The 12,613-nt window shown below is 45.2% G+C and overlaps 2 long non-coding RNA genes across 2 annotated transcripts; one reads left to right on the forward strand and one right to left on the reverse strand.

Annotated features, from left to right (window-relative positions):
• The first annotated feature begins 98 nt into the window (after nucleotides 1–98).
• On the forward strand, nucleotides 99–2,327 carry LOC142783853 (uncharacterized). The gene is made up of 2 exons (XR_012888527.1): nucleotides 99–1,416; nucleotides 2,014–2,327. It is a non-coding gene; the product is annotated as an uncharacterized LOC142783853 (long non-coding RNA).
• LOC142783852 (uncharacterized) lies at nucleotides 2,316–5,070 on the reverse strand. Its single transcript, XR_012888526.1, has 3 exons — nucleotides 4,635–5,070; nucleotides 4,050–4,155; nucleotides 2,316–3,924 (listed from the first exon to the last, which is right to left on the reverse strand). It is a non-coding gene; the product is annotated as an uncharacterized LOC142783852 (long non-coding RNA).
• Between the last annotated feature and the right edge of the window lie 7,543 nt (nucleotides 5,071–12,613).

Consider the following 12,613-nt stretch of genomic DNA (forward strand, 5'->3'; position numbering starts at 1 on the left):
TCATCATCAATAAACAGACGCATATTTTTTGTTTTTTGCCACGACCGGCTTTATAAATTGTAAAGCCGGTCGTGTTTTTTGCTGCAAGTGGAAAAGCCCGCGGCTGGTTCGCGCTGCTCCACGGAGGAAGGAAAAAGGTAAGGAGAGGGCGTGCCCAGCCGGCGCAGGGCGTAAAAAATGTGGCGGAAATGACATCACGATAGCCATATTCAGTAGGCACAATGGCGGCGTTGTTATGGTTACGTGTTGCGCAGTGAAGCTGGTCTAGCAGTGAGCGGCCGCGGCTGGCGGCGGAATGTGTGCCTCCCCAGGTCTCGTTCTGAGCCGTGGCGGACAATATCTGTGCTCTGCGCCGCGTTATTGGTTACGCAGTGTTCGTCTGGCTGTTACATTACTCTTAGCAACGTTTACAAATCTCTTTGTCCATCACGGGGTTTCAACAGTGCGTAGAACAAGTGCATATCCATGTGTCGTGCGGCGGATGACGCGGATGAAGCAGTTAGTGTTCAGCGAAATGGCGTTGGGCACCATGACGAAGCTGAATGACGACGAACGCCTTGCAGGTCAGTGACGGTTGAGCAGTGCTCCTGCTTGTGACAACGGACGACGCTGTTGAGCCCAGCAAGACGCCGTGAGGACCATGTGCACATACGTAGTTTCGTGTTGTGTGTGTACAGTAACAACTTGCATGTGCGTATTAAAACACCTTTTCTGTTCCGCTAGGTACACTCTCCACCCGCATTGCATGTAATCTCAACGTAACAGCAACCACGTTTAACTGTCACTAGCACCGTGTTCAATGTCACCACGGCCGCAGAATGCTGACGCAGGTGAGTTTCACGCGGAACACGGACACAGTGGCAGGACGCTGCGTCAGTCGCGTGGCGGAATGCAACCGTAGAAGGCGCACGACCGATCGTGTTGTCTGTACAGTTGCTGAATTAATGACGTGAAAGCACTCGCCGCTGTCAGTGCATCTAGCGCGAGTTCTTTCGTAGTTGCTTCGTTGTCAGCGAGCTGTTACACTTTGTTATTACTCGGACGAAGCGATTTCGCTGAAGGTGTCCCGCTGGCTCTGAGTGATGAGCCCAGTTCCATTAGTTTCGGATCGTCACGACGCACGCGCTGCGCAGCCCACGTGCTTTCGAGCCGGAGAGGGAGTCGCGCCTTCTGCTTCGCATTCATATGTAAACAAGAGAGGAGAATTTGCCTACTCAATATGGCCGACTTCCGGCTTCATCGCGGCTTCACAACGAGTGACGTCAGGGCCTCTCCTTACCTTTTCCTTCCTCCGTGGCGCTGCTCGCTTCCTCTGGTTTTTTTTTTTTTTTTTTTCGTTGCCCAATCGCGTTTCGCGCCTGTAATTATCGCTAGGGGACCTAGCTGGCCTCGACTGGGAAAAACAACGTCAATCAAGTAAGGTTTGCATCGTTTATTGGGAGTGTTCAAGCCGGTACAATCAATGTATACGGTCGGGTCCGAACAAAACAAGTCACTCATACATATCGAAAGCTTTCAACCCATGTGTAAAGACTCTTGAAAGCTAACAAGCATATGCATATAACCGAACATCGAAATCGCTGAATGAACGTCGCTCTCATTGTGTTGCGGCGCTCGAACAAGGGTCCGATCCTGCCGTCAGATGCAGCGCTTGCCCCGTAGTGTTGATCTTGAAGCGAATGCATGATGTGGAATCGGGAAGGAAACTTGCACATTGCCGATAGATAGCTCGCGCAGTTAGAGCAATTTAGTTTTGCTAAATTTGTTAAATAAGCAATTGCGGATGCGTGCATTTCTGAATCTTTCTCACTCTGCGATGCTACATTGAGTACTTCACAATTCTGCAATGTCGCGTCGTGTCGAGAGCGTAGGCACTAGTTTTAATACTCAGCCGTGAGCCCATATCATAGGTATTATGTATTTAGGGGATGGGCCTAAAAATATTTCAGGCTTGCTACATTTATTGCTAGAGTTAAGTTACAAAGTTACCACAGCTAGAATTTCTCGTCGCAGGTAATGACCAGTCTGCTGAGTATGCAACGGACATGTATGCTAAAGGGACACTTATGAGGTGTGTGCTTACAGATCTAAAAGGCCCAATTCTAAGAAAATAAGCTTCAGGTATGCATTGTACAATTTTGTAAATCTTTGTTGGTACTCTTACATCACACTATCTGCTCAGCCCTGAGCACAATCTCTTTTTTTGCATAGACATATCCATAGAACTTCAGTACTCTCTTACAAGCAAGCACTCCTGAAATCAATTGGTGGTACATGATGTGAATCTGTCCGAATACTGGATCAATAAAGGTCACATTTATTACACACTTGTTATTGTGTTCACTTTTTCAGTATACTTGTGGTTGAAAATGACGTTTTCTCCCTGCTACTTTTAGAGGTTAAGACTTGAAATACCTACTATCTTGCAGTGTGGCTGTAGATAAGTGAAGATCATGTATGTTTCAACTACCTGTGCGATTTCCTAGATTTTTTTTTTTCATGACCCTAGTGCACATAATTTCACTTCGTAGTGGTAGACACTATAGTTATGACAACAGAAGCAGATGTGCACAAAGTAATCTCGAACGTTTTTCTGCCCCCCCAAAAAAAAACAGTACCACATGCAATGAACACAATCTTGCTCCTCATGACAGCATTCACGTCTTTGAGGGAGCTGTGCTGCAACTGCTCATCACCTTTATGATTTATTATTTTAGGAGCCCATTGAACATATGTGCAAAGCTAAAGATGTGTAAAGCTAAAGCAATTGAGTGCAGTCTTCAGAGCTTTGGTGCATCTTTTTGCAAACTTGTATGAGCTAAACGCAGTTAATTAAGACAAAACAGTTCTGGATGTTGTTGGTAAACTGTCACAAGGCACAACTAAATGTCGGAAAGCCTGTTAATGCCCATCACTGTGGGTGTGTTCATTATGTAGTGCAATTAATAATTTTCGATGATTCACCTGCCAACTATGAAGTGATCGTGAGTCGTACAGTAGTGGGCAAATTTAGATTGATTCTGGCTTCCAGGGGTTCAAACAAATGACATTGTAGCCTCACAGGAGACAAGAATGCTTGTCGAAACATTTGCTTTGACCCCTTATGTTAACATATTTTTGATATTTTCAAGCTTCCATCTTTTAAGGGCCAGTTTAGTTCACTTGCACCAATCCGAACTGGTTCACAGCTGTGCACGAGAAGTTCAGAACTTGTGTGGCAGGAGTTCAGCGGTGCGGCATCAGAAGTGAATGACAAGGTGCTGACGAGGTGGAATCCTTATTTTTGTTCGCTTAATTTAATGAGGTACAAACATCTTGGCAAAACACGCCGCATTTATACAGGTCTGTACAGCACCTACATCTAATGCTATGTTGTTTGTTAAGCTGCGCGAGCGGCTGCACCAAACCAGCGCCATCAGAGCAGAAGGTACAGGAAAGTCATGAAATAGTTTTGGTGCTGTACCTCTCCTGCGCTTTTTGAAATGAATGGCAAGATTTAGAAGATGTCATTGCTGCACCACTGAAACGAACGGCAAGGTGCAGCACTTTGTAAAATGGATCATGTGGTGCAGGCGAATAGAACAAACCTTTAAACCAAAAGCGTCTTAGCGTTTCACCCCCATCGAAATATGGCTACAGTGGCTGGGATCAAACAGTGTGTTGTTGAGCTCAGCAGCACCACACAATCTAACTAATAGTGTTACAGTTTCAACATTATTGAAGTGTAGATTCCATGCCACGGTAGGCAGGCAATGCTTGCAGCCAATCTAAAGCACCTCTCCACGATATGTACGGTAAAACATTCACAAATACAGCATTACATGTGTGAGGTTAGAGATGACCTGTTGTAGTGGACATTCAGATGTTTCAACATGCTTGCAGAGTGGACATTCGGGGGTAGTCATCCTGTCATTGCATGGCAGTCTGAAAAAACAAGTAACATCACCAGATATCAGTGCATGAAATCAAGGCATAAAATTTTCCAAAGTAAACAAATAAACTCAGTTAATTAGTAAACAGCAGTATTTTATACATATATGTAGTGGTACCTCATAACACGTATATCACTCAGGGCAGCTTCTTTACAAGGCGTGTCATGTAGCAGGTTCCTTGCCCATTGTACACATTTGCTTCCATGTCAGGTGGGCCAGGAGGCTGTGGCGGAAAAATAAGTATTTCTCATTTATATGACGCTTCCTTTGTCACACTATAGCAAAACCAGACCCATAATTATGTGATGTTTCTCAAACGCGACTGCAGTAAATTATTAACTAGTAGGTTTTTTGCACTAATATATGGGCTAGCTAAGAATACACATGCGAGGCGACAGTGATTTATTTGCCTTTTTCTAACGCAACGGCCTGGTTGGTGTTACCTGGTGATAGAATTTCAGAATTAACTATTGAGTTAGCGACTCGTTCCCACGTGAAGCCATGCACGCCGCAAGTAACGCACGTTTTTCCGGTTACAGATTGAGACGTTCAACAGTTTTAAAATTTAATACTGCAATGCGCTGCCACCGTGTGACGCCTACGCAGTCATTGGCCAAAAAAAAAAAAAACTACATATGTTGAAATGAACCAACTAGCCCCGCAAGCAACCATCCTTAAAAAACTGAAGTGGTTTCTACTCACCGGCCCGGGCTTGCAACGGGTGTTCATCCGATGAAAGCTTCAACGGTCGCTTCGTTCCCCGAAAGTCACTCGAATGCCCTTCGCGGAAGCATTTGAACGAGTCAAATAAACAGAATGAGAAAGAATGTGCCGGTCGGCAGAGGCTCGAAATATTTACGGAGAAACGAAACAGTCCGAGACACCTCTGAACGTACCGCGAGCCGTTACTTGTCGTCGCAACTGTTAGCCGCCTCAAACTTTGAAATGAGGATAAGGATGTCGATAGGCTGCTACTGACATCGAGTCAGCTGGAGCAAAAACTATTACAAAAAGTTATTAACGCAGCACATAATTACCAAAAACTACTTGCCAGAAGAACAAAATGTTTTTATGTGTAGCAGTACGCAAACATGTAGTATTTGATCATTTTAAAACAAAACTTGGCCTCGACGAAGGCGCTTCTACAAAAAAGTGCAATAGCGCGGGTGGCGAGAGAGGTTAGTAGATCCACTCTGGGTGTTTGAAGCAGAAACGCGCCGTGGTTGATTTTTTCGCCCCCTACAGGTGAGCACTTGAGCTTGAGAGTTTCCGGGCCACAGAACACCTGTGCGGCCGCGAGTTTACAAAGGCGAGCGGATACACCCACCTGCAATGCACTGCGCCAGGCGCTCTTACGAGGCTCTCGGAAGCTGCGCGTTCATTGGTTCGTGCGTGATGCCGTCAGCAAACATGGCTGCGCCCATGACGATGCTTTTAGGCACGACCTACTGTATTTTATTGACCTGCCCAGCGAGCGAAGTGCCAGCACGCCCTTTCTGGTACTGGCGCCTGCCGCTATGCGCTTTGTGGCGCTACAACTTACCCCATCCACACCGGTAGCTGACGGCCAAAACATGAGCCGCCGCGTTTTGTTTTTTTTTTTTTTTGTCGTTTGCTCGCGCGATAATGGGAGAAAAGCAGCAATGTTTACGCGTGCATACACTCTGGAAGATTGAAAAAAAATGAAGAAAAGCCTCTTTTTGAATAATCCTTAAAGTATAATGACGATCTTTTGCCACCGTCTCCTCGTGCCGAGCTGCGATAGAAGCGTGCAAGTAGGTGCAGTTTGTGCACCAGCGAAGCGAGGTTTCCTTGTGCATATGAACCATCACGATGTATTTCTTGTCCATACAGTAAATTCAATCCAGCTGAGTGTGCGACAACAAGTCTACCATTGTACACACGTATAGCCCGTATCATGAGTTAAATAAACATTTCGTGGGCCAGCACTTTTTACAACCTGCCTCTGTCATTATTCTTCCTTGTTTTGCACGCTGATACATGTGTTTGTATCTAATTTGCGGTGTGCTGCGTGCCTTTCTGTGAATCAAGGCAAGAGAAGACTTCTGATGTCACTTTTCAAGAGTTTCTAGTGACCGAGGTTGGTGAAGAACGGATCAAGGTGATTTCTAGAAAGGGCAAGTCTGCTCAATTAGGCGTTGTCTGGCATGCTGAAAATGTAATGGATTGTAAATGACTACGTGTCCTTAAAATAGTGAGTTGCTGGGCTGGTTGGTGGCGCATGACAAACTGAGACGCATATTAGCACAAAAAATAAATAAACCAACAACCCCAAGAAAGTAAATGACGACCTGCTATACTTACAACTTTTTATTAGCAAAAAAAAGGAAAAGGTGACAAGAGTGCACATATGGAAGTCATGTCACTACATGTGGTTATGCAACTAGGTTTTCAAACACACCCATTGTGGGAAGAAGCAGCTTCTTCGAGATTGCTTTGGTAGTTTAAGTACATTACCAAAAAGAGCAGAGATCGTTGCATAAGTGAATATTTATTCTCTGTCGCTTAATTAGTTCCACCTCGAACTTGAATTTATGTGCTACCGCGTCTGATATAAACGTGTTACTTTACCCGTCTACGCGCATGCATGACAAAAGGACATATACGCGAAAACTTTTCTCCTAATGAAAAGTTGTGAGTAGCATGTGTCCTTGTCTTCTTTCTTGTGGTCTTCCGTTTCATTTAGTGCTAATGTATCTCAGTCAGTTACGTATGTGACATGGTTAACGAGGTGAAGTCATACGCTCACTTCATAACTGTGTTTTATTCACTTGGCCACCATGGTATAAACTTCTAATTGCATGTTATGATCCTTAGAAAAGCACAAGAAATTTTGTATTTTATTCACAATAATTCACTGAATGTTCATTTTCTTCCTTTCAAGGTGCTCGCAGTGAAGTTTGGCTCCCAAATGGCAGGTCGAAGCTGTGCAGTGTGCACTTTGCTCCAACCGACTATTATCCGGGACTAAAGATAAAAATACTGAAAGCGAATGCTGTGCCGTCAGTGTTTCCACACTACCCAAAGTACATGGTACCGCCCGTGGCAAAGTCCGCCGCACTTTGAAACGTTCAAATGTTCAGGAACATGGACCCTGCCCAAAGAAAAAAGTGACTAACAACGTTTAACGCTTGACGTCTCCCCACGGCTCTCGCATACAAATTCGACCAATGAAAACGAATTCCAAGGAAAAGCGTATAACAGAACGCATTTTTTTAATGCAGGAAGAAAACAAGTTCAGCCCCGGCGCAGCAGAGCTTGACATCGAGCGACATGTCATCAGTACCATCCGCAAACACAACTGCGGGACCATCCTCAGACTTTATGCACCCTCTCAGCAAATTTGAACGCACAGAACCACCTGAAACTGCACCTGGCAACAAAGTAAAAAAAAAAAAGACAGACGCTCCTTGACCACGCAAACAACTATAACCAGCTAGAAGATGCGCCGTGTGATGACTTCCGCAAAATCATCGCGCCGGAAATGCCAAACCATGACAAGGAATAATGCTGAATTAAAAGCGCAAATAGCCAAGCTGAACCGTGAAGTTGCAGAGGTTAATCTTCTCTCCAAAAGAGCAAACACTGCAGTCTTGCAGGTATAGTTGTTTGCTGTTGGTGCTGTTTCGTTTCAAAACAGTTGCGGAGTGTTTTTTATTGATTGTTCAGGTACCTGCGATCTACATTTGCCATTTGATACGAAGGTATTTATGCGCGAAACTGTCTGTATTGGTTTGTTTTCTATCCGCGCTGGATGCCGCGGCCACTGTCAAATGTTGTAGTCCTTGGCCTTTCTTGTCCATACAGTAAATTCAATCCAGCTGAGTGTGCGACAAGAAGTCTACCATTGTATACACGTATAGCCCGTATCATGAGTTAAATAAACATTTGGTGGGCCAGCACTTTTTAACCTGTCTCTGTCATCATTCTTTCTTGTTTTGCACGCTGATACATGTGTTTGTATCTAATTCGCGGTCCTATTTCAAAAATAGTGCACTGAAATGTAAACTAAAATGCAAAAGAAGACTCTCAAAGTCACACGAAATAAAATTATTCAAGATACCCGCCATATTAACTCAATGCGTGATGAAACTCTTCTCGAACCGGCGGTAAACCATGCATTTCCATGCATCCACCAGCGCTCATGGGTGGATGGATGGATGTGGCTGTACCCTTTAGATCGGGTGGCGGCTAACGCCACCTAGCCGTAATACTTAGTGAACTAACCATTACATTTATGTTTTTTTCCATTAAATAATGAAGTTGAGGATTCGTACTTCGCAGTGAAGGATTTAATTTTCACTCGTGCCTTGACTTTAGCCACCAATCAGATAACCTCCTTCTAGTTAAGTCTACTCGCTTAAAGTCTATTTTGCCCTCCCTGTCCCTAAACACCACTGCTTTGAAGAACTCCGCGCCATCATCCTGTACTATAGGGTAAAGCCCTTTACAGAACATTATCAAGTGTTCGGCAGTTTCTTCTTCCTCTCCACACGCACTGCATACTGTGTCTACCCCTTCGTATTTGGCCCGATATGTCTTGGTTCGCAGTACTCCCGTCCTGGCCTCAAACAGTAGAGAACTACCCCGAGTATTATCATAGATCCTTTCCTTGGCAATTTCCTGCTTAAAAGTTCGATAGATCTCTAGTGCGGACTTCTCAATCATGCCCATTCTCCACATGTCAGTCTCCGTTTCCTTCACTTTCTTCTTAACCGATAATTCTTTTTGGTTTGGCCACCTGCTGTTTTCTAAGTATTTACCAGTCAACTTCCTGGTTCGCTTCCTCCATTTTATATCGACATTCTTCATGTACAAGTAGCTGAAAACCTTCCTAGCCCAACGCTCTTCCCCCATTTCTCTCAATCGCTTCTCAAATTTTATCTTGCTGCTAGCTTCCCTACCCTCAAATGATGTCCATCCCATATCACCTTGTACTCCCTGATTTGGTGTATTCCCGTGAGCTCCTAAAGCAAGCCTACCTATTCCACGTTGCTTAACTTCTAATCTTGCTTGAACTTCTGATCTCATGCACAAGACCGCATTGCCGAACGTCAGCCCAGAAACCATGACCCCTTTCCATATTCCTCTCACAACATCATACCTATTGTAATTCCACATTGCCCTATTTTTCATGACTGCTGCATTCCTGTTACCTTTAGTCGTCACGTATATTTCGTGTTCCCTCAGATACTCGGTCCCATTGCTTATCCATACGCCCAGATATTTGTATTTATCTGTTATCTCTAGCGTGACCTCCTGTATTCTAAGCTCACTACTTTCGTTGTCATTGAAAATCATGACTGCTGATTTTTCCTTACTGAATCTAAAATCTAACCTATCTCCCTAATTACCACAGATGTCCATCAATCTCTGCAAATCTTCCTTCTTGTTGGCCATGAGCACTATATCATCTGCGTGCATTAATGCTGGTAGTGCCTGATCAATAAGTTTTCCTTGTTTGACTAAAGAGAGGTTGAAGCCCAGTCCACTTCCCTCTAATTTTGCCTCTAATCCTTGTAGGTACATCATGAATAATGAGGGTGACAGGGGGCACCCCTGCCTAAGCCCCCGTTTTACCTCTGCAGGCCTAGATACCTGTTTTTCCCACTTTATAACTACCTTGTTACCTTTATAGATACCCTTTAAAAGATTAGTGACTACATGCTCCACGCCTAGTGTGCCCAGTATTCCCCACAATTCCTCTTGAACCACGCTATCGTGCGCTCCCTTGATATCCAAAAATGCTAGCCACAGGGGCCTGCGTTCCTTTTCTGCTATTTCGATGCACTGCGTCAGTGAGAACAGATTGTCTTCCAACCTCCTGTGTTTCCGAAACCCATTCTGCAGTTCCCCCAGCACCCCCTCATCCTCTATCCACGCCTGCAGTCTTTCCTTTATAATCTGCATCGCCAGCCTGTAGACCACTGATGTCACTGTTATAGGACGGTAGTTGTTTATGTCAGCTTTGTCCCCCTTTCCTTTATAGATCATGCTCATCCTGCCAAGTTTCCATTCATCGGGAACTTCACCATCGATTATTATTGTGCTCACTGCCTCTCCCAAAGCCTGCTTAGACTTCGGACCTAATGTCTTTATCAGCCTAATTGGAATGCCATCTGAGCCTGTTGATGTACTACTAGGAACGCTTTTCTCAGCCCTTTCCCACTCTTGTTGTGAAAATGGAGCCATTGCACCACTTGATTCGTCCTTGTCTATTGTGGTGCATAAAGTACTTCTTTGTTGTAATTTTTCTGTCACCCTTTTTCTTACATATTCAATAGCTTCGTCCCCTTCTAGCCTAGCACCTTGGGCTGTAGTTATAAAACTCTGCTCTGGGCTCGTCTCATTTCTTAGGGAGTTTAGATGGTTCCAAAATGTCGCAGCTGCCTTTCTATCTTTTTTATGTACTTGTGCCAGCCACTGAGCTCCCTTCTAATCTTTTCATTGATCAGAAGGGATGCATTCTTCTACAGCTTAGAAAGGTTGCCCATTTTCTTTCAACATCATCTGTCGGTTCACCCCGCTGCTTAGCATGTCTGTGTTCCCTAGAGGCTTCCTGACGTTTTGCTATGGCTCTCTTAACTTCCTCATCCCACCAACTTTTGGGTTTGTGTCTTCTTTTCCGGGGTGACCTGCCACGCGTCTTAGCAAGCTCTAGCTCAAAGAGTCTAATTAGATTCGTGTATGTCCACACTGTCTTATTATCCTCCGTGATTACTTTCTCAATTTGTTTAGTGGCAATTTCAATTTGCCTTTCTGGATAAAAATTTTCCTGTAGTTGCTCATCTTGTCTCCTTCCCACTTTCACTGCTCTTCCAAAACTTAGCTTGATACGTTTGTGATCGCTACCCAGACTTCTGGAGCCACCTTCATCTTTGTGCATTCCCCTGAGCTTATCATACATCCTATGTGACATCAGTGCATAATCTATCGTCGACTGAAGTCTTCCTACCTCCCATGTTATTTGCCCTTCACACTTCTCGGTACTGTTGCAATTGATCAAATTAAGCCTTTCACACATATCCATGATCATTTTGCCTGTCGGATCGGTATACCCATCTATATCGTCTATGTGCGCATTCATGTCTCCTAGTATAATTATTTCGCACTCTCTTCCTAACTCCTGAATGTCCTTTGATATACACTCTACCATTGCCTGGTTTTCCTCTCTGGCCTTTGCTCCCGTCCACAAGTGCACGAAACCAAGGAGTGTCATTTGACCTGCCACTTTCCCTTTTAGCCATAAATGTTCCTTGCACTCCTGCTTGACCCTTTGCCAGTCTGTACTTTTATGAATGAATGCCCCAATACCACCTCCCTTTCTGTTGCCTTCTGTTCTATTACAATATTCCCACGCGTAGTCCGGATTGTTCGGAGGTTGTTCCATGTCCCTGAGATGTGTTTCTACAAAACCGTATACCATCGGCCTCTCTTCCCTTAGCTGTTCTTCTATCTCTTTCCACTTCAGCCTGTTCCTACCACCCTGCATGTTTATATACCCTATGTCTGAATTGGCTCGGCGCTCGTGGCTACGTCTATTTATGCCCCGGACTCTACCTATCTTAGATATTGGTGCCACTTTGGAATCGTATCTGTCCATACTACCTGTCGAAGAGTCTCCCTGGTTGTTTTCCCCGTTACTAGCTATCCTGCACCCCGAAGGGCTCGCTTGCCCCCCAAAAAAGTTACTGCGCGTCCTGCAAGTCGCCAACCCACCTCATGACCTAGCCGCCCATCGAAGTGAATTCTGTCTCGTTGAAAACCCCCCCACCTATGCACCTCTCTGTTTATTTCCACCACCTCAAAGCCTTTCTCTCGACTCATCCGCCATATCTCTTGGTTTGCGTTGACCACCGCTCTTTGCAGGTTGTTATCACGCACCGGTACCTCCGGTATCGTGCATATCACTACCTGCACCTTAGGAGAAGTGGTGCGCATGTCATCGACGCCTTTCGCCAGTGTGGCTGCTAGTCCTGCTGCATCTTCATTTAGGACATCGTTTAAACCACCTGAGATTATCACGAGGTTTCGTCTATCAGCTGTCGTTTTGAGCTTTGCGCTCGCTTGCTTCATGACTGCTTCCAGCTTGCGTCCTGGGAACGCCCCTACTGCAACCGTCTTGTCACCTCTTACCCTCTTTTTGATGGCTTCTGTGCATCGATTTAAATTTGAGTCTCCGGCGATTATCACATGCTGTGACTTTTCCGGTGGAGCGTTCTGCACCTGGGGGCTACTTGCACCTGTGACGCCGGCTGCTTTGTTCCCTCCCTTCCCCACCACTACCTCGCTGAAGCTGGGCCTTGCGACAGTTGAACCGGCTAAACCTGTTTTTTCCAAGCTTGCTTGCTTTTCCTTCTCCACCGTTCTGGTTGCCGGTTCCCTACTGTTCTCTCAGTAGGTCGCTTCTTTGTTCAGCTTCGCTAGCGCTTCCTCGGCGGACTTCAATCTTTCTCCCATTGCCCTCGTTTTCTCTTGCTCTGTCGCCAACGCAGACTCGAGCTCGGCGATTCTCATCAGCAGTTCACTCTGGGCAACCATCATTTTCTCCATTTTTTCCTCGACCTCACATTGCCTTACACTTCGCGTCAGCCTCTTCTCCATCCGCTTCTACGCTTGGGTCCACTTTCAAACCCACTCCACATCCTGAACACTTTACG

The sequence above is a fragment of the Rhipicephalus microplus genome, unplaced genomic scaffold (genome assembly GCF_043290135.1).
Source record: "Rhipicephalus microplus isolate Deutch F79 unplaced genomic scaffold, USDA_Rmic scaffold_12, whole genome shotgun sequence".
Classification (NCBI taxonomy): Eukaryota; Metazoa; Arthropoda; class Arachnida; order Ixodida; family Ixodidae; genus Rhipicephalus; species Rhipicephalus microplus.